This window comes from Sander vitreus, chromosome 10, assembly GCF_031162955.1.
Source record: "Sander vitreus isolate 19-12246 chromosome 10, sanVit1, whole genome shotgun sequence".
NCBI classification, from domain to species: domain Eukaryota; kingdom Metazoa; phylum Chordata; class Actinopteri; order Perciformes; family Percidae; genus Sander; species Sander vitreus.
In genome coordinates, this window is record NC_135864.1 from 21,154,667 (window position 1) to 21,166,461 (window position 11,795).

General features: G+C 38.8%; 1 long non-coding RNA gene across 1 annotated transcript; it reads right to left on the reverse strand.

Annotated features, from left to right (window-relative positions):
- Nucleotides 1-8,630: 8,630 nt before the first annotated feature.
- LOC144524552 (uncharacterized) lies at nucleotides 8,631-11,161 on the reverse strand. Its single transcript, XR_013502617.1, has 2 exons — nucleotides 10,738-11,161; nucleotides 8,631-9,247 (listed from the first exon to the last, which is right to left on the reverse strand). It is a non-coding gene; the product is annotated as an uncharacterized LOC144524552 (long non-coding RNA).
- Nucleotides 11,162-11,795: the final 634 nt, after the last annotated feature.

The window sequence follows — 11,795 nt, forward strand, 5'->3', positions numbered from 1 at the left end:
ATTGGCCTGTTTGTTGTGCTAGAGGAATGGTCAAGGGATCTTATCTTTCAGATGTATTCTCTCAGCACCATAGAAAGTCCTGTGTAATCCAATAGTATTTTACTACAAAACAAAAATATCAACCTCATGGTGTCACTAGAAAATAAGTCAGGTCATCACTAAAGTTATTACAAATGATCCTGTTCCTAAATTGCATTGCGATCCATACCAATACAGTAGTTAATAAAGACATTTCAGACCAACTGACCGACCAGCTGACTAACATTGCCACCCATAGTGCCACGCAGCTAGCAAGGCTAAAAACAATGTTCTATGCTCAAATACAATTCAGTTTGAACACACATGCTGTATGCAACTGTTTCAACCATGTGTTTTGTCAAATTGAACATCACATTGCAATTTTGAGGCTGAAGCATTTGAACAGTGTTCTGTATGAACTAAGATTTTAGATCTGACTACTGAGTTAGGCCTACACAGTAGAGCTGTCAATCTTCCTCTATAATACCATTCAAATTTCATGTGTTATTTTTAACACAACAATACAATTTGAATATTTAATGCAGCCTCTTATTCATATGTACTACACTACTCAGGCTTATGTACTGTCAATGCCATTATCAGTATGTGGTTGTTCCGTTTTGTTCACTAGAGGGACTTCTAACATTAGCGTGGCCTTGAAGAGGATCTACATCAATGCGCATTGCATTTTTGGCATGCCACTCTGTTTACATTTTCCACCACAAACACACAGCAACAAACCAAAATCAACAGAGAACTCTGTAATGTAACATTATCTAACAAGTGTATTAAAGCGGCTCTTTTGTAAAGGCTAACGGTGCTCGGTTAGCACAATGACATCATGTTAGGAAGCACAGCCGAAACGATTTGTCATAAACTAATTAACAATAGTGTTAGCCACGATGTTAACAGCATAAATAACTAAGCAAACGGTGCTGTCACTACTATTTTAGTAATGGTGGATGTCGATTTTAAAGTCATGTAAAGGCTCTGACACACCAACCCGAAGGCTGACCCTCGGCAGAAAGGCAGTCGGACTAACTGCCTCCCCGAGTTGGTCAAAAAAGTGCCTCGGAACACACCAAAGCGCAACACACCGAAGCGCAAAGACTTGAGTGCAGTGCTCAACATATTATTGATTGTAATGGTCCATATTTCATTTCAATTTCGCAAACAATTTAGTCTGAGTGTCATTCTCAATTTCACAATGAAATAAAACGTAACTCATTTGAACCGGACCACCGTCTCAGATATCCTCAGTGTCAAACACAATAATGCATGTAGTCTTTAACTTATACCCACAGGTACACAGGGAAAATGCACTAACTGGCAGAAATGAATAAAGCCATTGCACAGCCAAACTATGTTCTAGTCTTATAATGTGCACGTAGTGATAACAACACCTGGGTGTTTAGTCGTCTCGTGTGTTGAACCGTGGAAATAAATAGACGAACAATTTTGGAATTTGGGAACTTTTCCAGAGCTCTGAATGGCAGAGGATAGCTACAGATTTATTTATTTAAGATGTATTGGTGGTATTTACCTCAAAAGCTCATTAAGCTAAAAGCAAGGTGACTTCTTCGGACTTCGGTTTGCTCACATAGCCTAGTGGTGTGGTGGTGAAGTGCAGTAATGCTGCGTTCATGAGCGTAGGGTAGACTCAGGTCTACGTCCCGTAGTAGTCTATATTTTATATTTTAATTTAACGTCTTTAATGATAAGAGACTGCACAGGGATGGATAATGAGCGTTGTTTAAGATTAAATTACAATGCCACATATGGCAGACACCTTCAGATGTGAGAGACCCCCTCAGATTTTTTACTTTGTTGCTTTCATGGGAGCCAGTCCTCACTCTATGGGAGCTCGGCTTTCTCTGGCTCCCACGTAATTTGAGCACTGCTTGAGCGTACGTTCCGCGCGTGTGCAAGACGCAATATGTTTCCATAACAGCAGGCGGCGCTAATCTGTATTGTTGCCCAAAAAATGAAAACCGATAGCTGATTGGTCGAACGCATCACGTGGATCTGGCTTCTCCCGAATTTCAAAGCCAGACCATAATGGCGGCTCGTTCGGAATACGATCTCATATTTTACGAAAATAGTTCACCGAAACGTTTTTCTGAAAACATTTTAAGTGCGAAATAGGCCATACAGTTGCTGTCTTCAATACATTCTTCATTTCAGATCGACAAAGGTCAGTTTAAAAGATTTTTGTCAGATTTTGAGAGGTGTTAGTTAAGCTCATCCCGCTTGTCATTTCCGGGTTAGCACTCCACCAATCAGATTGGTCATTGAGTCCGACTGCCCGCCTTCCAATACAAATGTCAAATTGGCCCAAATGAAGGCCGATGGCTCCTCCGACTGACAAAGGCACGGAACACATCGAACAGACTCGAGTCACTGACCTCGTCAGACTGTCCGACAGCCGATAATCGGGTTGGTGTGTTAGGGCCTTTAGACTATTTCCCATCCTTCTTCCAATTTCCAGCCGCAGCCTGTAACCCCCCCCGTACTAACGTTATAGCTCCATGATCTTAAGACCTCACAATGCCTTGTGTTTCTCACTCTACTAACTTATTGTTCATCAGACGTGACATGACAAAAGCATTTTGTTTTCACGTGCGGGTAGGCCAAGGCGAGAAGAGGGAGATTAGCTAAAGTAAGCCAACATATTTATTTTAAAAAATCACATTCAAATAGTAATTTCAGCATTCGAATAGTATTGATTTTTTTACTATTCGAATTATATTCGACTTTCGGAATTCGATACAACAGCCCTACTACACAGCAGAAAATGAAATGCAGCAGAGGAGGTAAAAAAAAAGAGAGAGAAAAAAAACAGGGCAGTGAAAAAGCTTCCTAATGAAAGCTGCATAGAATTGGCAAATGTGCTGTCAAACTGCTCTTAAATGATCTTAGGACAGATAACCTAACTAGATGTGAGTGAGTCAAGGACACCTTCATTAGCATTCAGAGCCCCCTTCATCAATGTAGGACGTGTTGATGAGTTTGTCCACCCGGGGCTGTTAGATGCCAATGATTTCCTTTATTTCTCAAGGAAAGCAGTCTCAAGTCTCTGGAGTCAGGAGAGAGAGACTTGCTGTATGGTTCTTCCATTATTAATACATCTGAGAGGAATCTCAGATGTGAGATCTCTGTTTTCAAGCTTGTAAGAGTTATTAGAGCAAATAAAAGACATTAAGTATTTTTTCTAAATATTTAAAGACAAATTGTGATAATTGAACTTTTTCTACTGTATATTACATGGGATGAGCTGAATTGGATGTTTTTGTGAAGAGAGGATTCAACCTTTTACTACTCTCTAGTGAACTGGTTAGAACTTGAACGTTGTCATGACCCGCACTTAATACTATCATACATTTGATTAGACAACCATCTTTTTCCCATTATAACTAATTAGAGAAGTTTACAACAGCAGAGTGACTAGAGAGCAGAAAAATAGCTCACCTTGACACTAATAAAGCTAACTATTTATCGTATCGTCTATAACAAAAAAAAATTATCTGATACCATCCTTGCTCAAGCCTGTAACAATTGGTTGATCAATAAACAACTCCTTATAGTTTTACAATACTATTAATAATGGGTGTAGGTAATGTTGATGATATTAAGGGAATAACATTTAACAGCGTAAGTGTTGGGACTGATTGGACATTAATTTGATGCTAAACAGACAGCTTATAATAAATGATCCACTTTATTATCATTGTATAGTAGCTCTGGAAGTGGCCTTGTAAACTCTAAGTCCTGATTCGGGACCCTGACCATCTGGCCTGTGTGTCTTGCCCGTCAGCTCAGCAGAAACCCAGGGATAACTAGGCGTAATCAGAGGGCACAGAGCCACGGACTGCCACTGTGGCTTACACCATGCGTGTGACTTTTAGCTAGACAGGTGTACACGCGAGCAGGCAGCAGCTGGTGAATTGTTTGCTGTGACTGTAGAGGTATGCTAATTGCCCATATTCGTCATCTTCTTGCAGTGCCATCACCAGTCATGATCAGTTGCTTTGCAAGATGTCTGTAGACTTCGAGCTATCAACATGATTTTGTGCAACCACACAGATGCAGAGGAATACGGAGAGGTGTAACAGAACATGTCAATAAAGAAGTGATGAATTCAGATTTCATAGTGAAGCAATTATAAACTTGAGATAGCTCAATTCGCAGCATAGCATGTTCTGTAGTACTGCAATCAGCCTGATTGTCTATCGTGCTTAATAGCAGAGGCAAGTGCTTTCTTTTGCATAAAATACAGATCTTTAAAAAGAGAATTGTGCTTTGCTTTTATTAAATTGTTCTCTGCAAGTTTGTGAAGACAAACTCAAACATCTGTTGTTTCCTGTCATGTTTGGACCGGGTTATATTTTAGCAACAAAACACTTGGCATTGAAATTATGTCTTAAGTAGACGGCTTTCTGCTAGGGCTGTCCAAGAACTTCTTAGTCGACTAACATTTATATGATTTTGTTGACTAATCGATTAGTTGAGTTGATCGACGGATCTGTCAAACTGAGTTTCTCCACAAAAAGTTGTGCCATAGCACCACTTTCAATCTGGTGTTGACCAGAGATGTGCCAATAACTTTCTTGGGAATAAATCATTAAGCATAAAAAAAACAATAACTCATCGATTAAAGAAATCTTAGTCCTTGATTAGACCGATTAGTCGACTAATCGACTAAGAGGGGTAGCACTACTTTCTGCTCTTAATAAGACACTTCATCATTACAATAAAGCTGTTTTAAGCCAAAAAAATGCAAAGGGTAGAAAAAGTTATTAAAGCCAAGTATGTCATTTTAGATTAGCCTTACTCAGTATTGTGCATCATCACCACACAACAACAACAACTCTTGAGGCCATTTTTTCTTTAATTTAAATCACCCACACTAGAAGATACAAACTAAATCAGAAAGGCAACATTTTTCAGATGGCTAAGACAGACTGTGCTCTCTGCTTGCCTGACCTCAAATTTAGACATAAATAATTAAAAACTGCTAAAATAGCAGTAAAAATACATTTCAAAGAACCAATTCTGTCGTTTTTTTACGTCTTTAAAAATGTTTCTTATCAAAATGGATTTCTTGTTATAGAAACGAGGCGCCGGTTGTTAGCTTCAGTAATGAAAAATGATCTCATTTTGTCCGTCTCCTGAAGTTGCTGAAGCATCAGCTCCTGGACATGCATGCTGTGGTTGAGTATAAATACAATCTGTGCTAATCAGTCACCCCCCGGAGCCCCAACCAACACTGCTCAGGTTGTGATGAGCATCTCTGGGCCGGGAGCCAGAGCTCTCCAGACACAACATAGACAGAAAGCTCCAAACAATGCCACCCTGCATGGCAGCTGCCATACCCTCGCCAAAATCCCAGTACAGTGAAGTCAAAGCCCAATAGATTTCATTCTCAGTACCTTGAGGATATCACTGAGGACAAAAATGCACAAATATTTGGTCTACAGTACAGTATATCAGAGCAGTTTTACATTTTTCAAGTCAAGTCATGCAAGACAAATCTCAAATCTTCATTATCAAATCATCAGTCAAAAAACAAGCTCAATGGGTCTGTTAATGTTGACTAGGGATGCACCGATCCGACTTTTTCAGTCCCGATACCGATGCCTGGGCTTTGTGTATCTGTCGATACCCGATACTGATCCAATACCGTTGTTGAATTAATAATACACTGTATACCTTCCACCTTATACCTTCATTCCATGTGGAAGAGACTAAAGGCACCAGACTTTCCTAACTAGGACAAATAACATAGATGTAATGTATTGAATTCCTATTTATTTGTTATTAAAAAACAATTGTGCATTCAAATCGAAAATATAATGTAATCAAACTTCTTAAAATACATTTAAATAAATAATAATAATGGGCCTTTATGTAGGTTTATAATGGCTTATTCTACTGTCACGAGTACATAAAACAAAAACATTTTAATGTCATCATGTTTACTAAAAGCTTTGATTACTAAAGGGTTTGCTTGGCTCCACAACATTATACAGTAAGGTTAAATGAAGGAGAATGCATGAATCAGTTACAGACTCTAAACTATTTTAATTGTGCAAACTGCAAAGTAGTAAAATAAACTTAAATCGAATGACTACACATACAAACAACTTTAACATTGTTTCCCTTTCAAAACAGTATTGTTTGTATTGGTTGTATAAACACTACCTTGGGTAGGTTGTTGTAGAAAAGTGGGCGACTGAACGGAGTAAATTGTCAGAAATTGTTGTGTGCTATGGTGTTTTATCCTGTTAAAGAGAGTTAGTTGTGGGTTATTAATTGTGTTATAAAGTTACTACCATGAGTGAGAAGGGTACGCAGTTAACATGGCTTCCGGTATACTGCCCAGCATTATGCTGCTGACGAATGACGTAGGATGTGCTGCGACGTGGATCTGTTAATTTTTTTGATCCCCGATCCAGCTATTTTGTCAATATCGGGGCTGATATCCGATCTTAATATTGGATCAGTGTACCCCTAATGTTGACTTCCTTCTAAATATAATGCACAAAATACTTTGTTTTGATGTCAAGAGTGTCAAATCCAAGTTATAAATCAATGTATTTTTCTCTGTCAAATAATTTTCTGAGAACTCTGAAAGCAAATGTTTAAATAGGTTTAATGGTGCAAAAAGCCCAGTGGTGCGTTTCTGTCTGTTTGAAACACAGCAGTGTGTCACTGCTCCTGGCTTTCTACCCCAACACATCCCCGCCTGGTCGATGCACACCCTTAAAAATAAACAAGCACAAAACCCATTCAGGCCTACAGCGCGTGTGTGCATATTAACTTCATGGCTCCTTTCCAGCTCAATACAACACACTGGTAGAGCTGGACAACATGACTAAAGAAGTAATATCTTAATGTAAGCCTTGATAATATCAGGCTTTGGCAATATTGGCAACACTGTACATTTCTAATAATCCTGGGTACCATAATATAAGATTTCAACCATATTGAATCCATACTTTAAGAGACAAAGAAAAAACAGCAGGAAGTACCACATAAATTAAAAACATGTCAGATCCATCAGAATCAGCAGTGTGGCTGCAAGGAGTAACATTAATCTGCTGTATATAAAGGCAGGAAAACTATTAAGCTACTCATTTTATGTTATTAATTCTATAGCGATAGGCTAATTTCTCTAATCTGAATTTAGAGTTGATGCCAGCTGGTGCACATGCGACCATTTATTTTTAGGCCTTGGAAACATTGGCATGTCCATCCCTATTACAATATCAATTTTTCATGCAGTGTTCATAACAGCAAACCTGCATGTGCAGCACTTCTTGATATTTGCTGCTCTGGGCTACCAAATCTCATCAACTTTTTGCCTTTAACTTGTAATTTAAGTCAAGTCCCATGCAAAGTGTTACAGCGAGCAGTCTGACGAGTCAGAGTCCAAGTCTCAAGCTCTGGTCTATATTATAGCATAAGTAGATTTAACAGTAGATGAGTTGATGAACTGACTAAAAGATGGACTGGCTAAATGATTGCAGGTTTCTTTTCATGCCCTGGTTGTAGCTGTCTGTGCTCTTATACTGGAGCTTATGCAGAGATGACTTACCATTGTAGACCTGTAAGTCTTTTCTACACTCTGAATTATCATGGGAATAAAGCAATTAAAATGTAAAATAGTGGAATTTAATCATAGATGTGTGAGGCAATGTGTACTGCAATGTCAGAAATAATGTGTCTAGATTAGGCATGTGACAGTCCTCAGGTCACAAGTCAAAATCAAAGTCAAAATCCCTGTCTCCCTGTCTCTGTGTGAATTGATGAAGATCTTCAAGCCCAGGGGCTTCAATTGTGGCCATAGATTATTCCTTACTCTTGGTCAATATGTATTTAATCCAGCATGAAATTATATTTTGTTCAAGATGAAAAAAAGAGCGCGCTTGTCTTCACTTTTGAATGTTTGTGCCATCAAAATGTAAGGCTTTATAGATAAATACTTGCTCACAGCAGGGTTGGGTTTACTTTATTTCATAGCTGTCACAAAGCATTATGCACCCTTCTATCACCAAAGCAGATATGTAAAAGCTATTGGATCAACACTATCTAAGATTTGGGGCACTACACCATCCAGAACTCCCATCTATTTAACTGACTTAGTAAGTTGGCTACATCTTATGGAAATTGTATAACCATTACTATTATTATTATCATCATTGTTTAAAGTAGTTATAGTATAATGTTGCAAAACAGTATCCAAACAAGGCACAGATTGTTAATTCCATGAGCCCATGCAGTAATGAGGCGGACAACACACTCCAGGTAATTACATTGGTCATTGTCCTTTTTACCCAGTTTGTTACGCAACATTGGTAGTTTTAGCATTGATGTATACTCTGCAAATATATTACTGTTTTCTAGAATATCTGAGATTAGTCTAGTAAAACAATGCAGCCAAATGTGTCTTTCCTGAGACTCCTTGTGATTTTTAACCTAGGTTTTGCAGTCTGTACAAGTCATCTGATAAGCTCCAGCAAATAGCGTCTAGTCGCACGTTTCTGTATTATCATTCTGCCAACCGCAACAAACGCACAAAACCAACTGGCCACAGACAGGAGAACAAGAAGGGCTTGTCAGTGCATTTAATAATTAACAACCACACACTGCACATACATACAGTCTTCTAGCAAGTCATCTAGCTAGCTTATCATTTCACCCACACATCAAGTGAATACATACCAGAAGTGCTGTAGGTTTGTTTTATTTTTTGCATTTGAAATGGATGTTAATAAACAGCCTCACCTGAACACAATCCTGTTTAACATGTAATGATTAGACAAGCTTAGGTAGTTAAGCCTAATCCGCAGCGTTGTAATCCTTACTGTATTTCAATATATCAAACATTTCATTTCCAGCATATTGGAAGATGTTATGGCACAGCAACAAAATGTGCACTGGAAATTATATTTAACAGAAGATGATAATTATATTATCATTAACACCTGCTGATGTTGGCACAATAGTCAGAAGATTCTGCATTTACTTTCCTCTTCAAAATTAGCTAGTTCTTCCATACTTAGGTTTTTGCCTCCCTTGTCACCCATTCCATCATTTGCCATCACTGGGCTGCCTCCTCCCCTTAGTCTTTCAAACACATGAATGGTTGACTCGTGTTTGATTCCATAGTCAGACAGCAGAGCGGAGGCGGACAGCTGATTCCCCTTAAAGACCAGTCGCACCAGGTCTAAAAAACACATATACACACAACATTTATTACAAGCTTACAATTTATTTATTTAATGTTATCAAATAATGAGTGAAGTAGATAGAACAAAGTCAAAGTGCCACTATGCATGCTCCAATAAAATACACTCATCTTCCAATCATTTCTACTACTACTTAGAACTTAGATGTTATAGCCCGTTATCTTGGCGACTTTGTTACACACACTTTTTAACACACATAACACTGCTATCAGGCGGATTCAGATTACTAAAAAATATTACAGATTCGGGTGGGTAGAAAGCTATAAATAACTTAGAAACATTACGTGTAGTACACTTTCCACTTTCTTTTCCCTCTCTGTCTCTCAAACTGTGGCACTCTGTTGCTCGTGTATGTGTGTGTATGTGTATGCGCGCTCGTGTGAGAGTATGCCTGGGTGCCAGGTAGCAGTGAAAACGTGGTATTTGATTAATTTGGGCATTCTCTCAATAAGCAATCGGAATGGATTTGATAGTGAAGCCCTGACACAAATGAAAAGACCAATGTTCTTGATGTGTTTGACAAAAACAAGGTAAAAGTGGGGGGGTCTAAACTAGGGTTGCACGATATTGACAAAATGTGATATTGCGATATTGATTATGAATATTGCAATATCAATATTAATTTTGATATTTTTAAACACATGTAAAATTTAAAAAGTTATGGGAAAACACATCAAAATAGATTCATAACAAATTAAAGGGATATTTCACCCGTGGAAAGATGATTATGTATTAAATTGGGTCATTTATGTAGTAGAAATGTGAATTTTTTTTCGAAGTTGCTGCCTTCTAGACCGAGAAAAGCTAGAATATGTATTTTTGGCTCATGTGGATGAAAGACAACAACTCCCAGAATGCACTTGCTTAGCTTCCCTATGAGTCGACTCCCAAGCCACGCCTACCGGTTACAGACAGTGAGGCAGTCAAGTCAACTCAAATGTGTTTTATTGTCATTTCAGCCATATACACGAAACTACGTTTCACCGTGGCTCAAGTGGTGTTACACATTTAAAATATATAAAAACGACATTTATAGCATATTTGTAGCATTAGCGCTTGGTGGGCAGTAAAGACTGGATTTGCGTGGAATGTAGAATGGTCGGCATTTAACAGTCACAAACTCCACCAGCGGTTAGCAGTAGTTGGATAAAAGCAACCCATTTCTGCACCAGTCCGTGTCCGTGTTAACACAGCCCACCTCCACGAGTTTTACCCGACAGAGCATCTAGCTAACTGCTCAGAAGGCTAGCAGGCCTGGTAGCTGGATAGCGGAGTCCGGTACACTGTTGTGGACCCGTGCGCTGACGTGTACTAACATGTGCAAGTGGCACGGTAACTGGCCCCGTTTACGTAGCAGCAGCAGTTTAACTGTATTTCACTCTATAATAGTTACATTTGCAACGATCTGCGGTTCATTCGTTAGGCATTGCCCCCCCCCCCAACACTAGGAAAGTGAAAGTGCTACTACCTGTAGGAATACCGTAGTTCTCTTCTATCTTCTCTATCAGCTGCCACACTGTCAAGCTCTTAAACTGCTCCTCAGTGTCACACAGGTGGTGGCAACAGGTCGAACCATTTTGAATCTTAAGGATAACCTGCACAACCATTTCTGTGGTGTTTGTAAACTCTCACACACAACAGGATGTGGCTGTGTTCAACAATAAATACTTTCACTTTCATTTAAAAAGGAACATACACCAGCCTTTCACCTCAACTAGAAAAATTTAATTCAACCTTACCTATAAAGTAGCCTAGCCTATTTACTCTCAATAACTTTAAGTCCTCTCCGCTTTTTTGATGTTCCTAATTCTAGCATCAGTCTTTATGTGTTTTCCTTATCCTTTGAAGCACATTTTATTCCATATTTTGTATGAAATGTGAAGTTCAAAGTCTTTAGGTGGCTTGTTGTTTTTGTAAGAGCTATGCAGGCAATAATGTAACGCTTTTGTTGAGTTCTCATATAAATTCCCTGTACACAGTTCATGCCTGTTATCTCTAAAACTTTGAACTAAGATTGAGTTCTGATTTGCATGTCTGAAGTTTATGACTGCTCAAAGATGAGCTCTCACTTCATCCCCTGCAGTCATGGTGGGGCTCTCAGGAAAAACCTCTGCCTGTTTGGCGAAGAAACTATGAGGGAGTTTGCACACATTCACTACTCATGATGTAGATTACTGCCTTCTTCTGTCACACTATACTGGTACTGTTGGATTTCTTGTATACTTCTTTTTTTCCCAACTGAAGCCTAAGCTTATTTGTTCATGTTGCCCCATAGTGAGCATTAAAAATATCTGATGTATTTTCTCATAATGTTGTATAATGCATGTTTTTAATGTTGCCACTGAAGGTTGTTTCCTTAAAATAAATATCTGCTCAATAATAGTTCATCATTAATAACTATCACTTAGGCTAATAAAGGTTCCCCAGCAGGGGTTGTAGCTGATTCCATGGTCTGTCCCGGGACCATGGTCTCTGGCAGGGACCAGTAGTTACTGCCACTAGGGGCGCTAAAGACACTGGTCACGA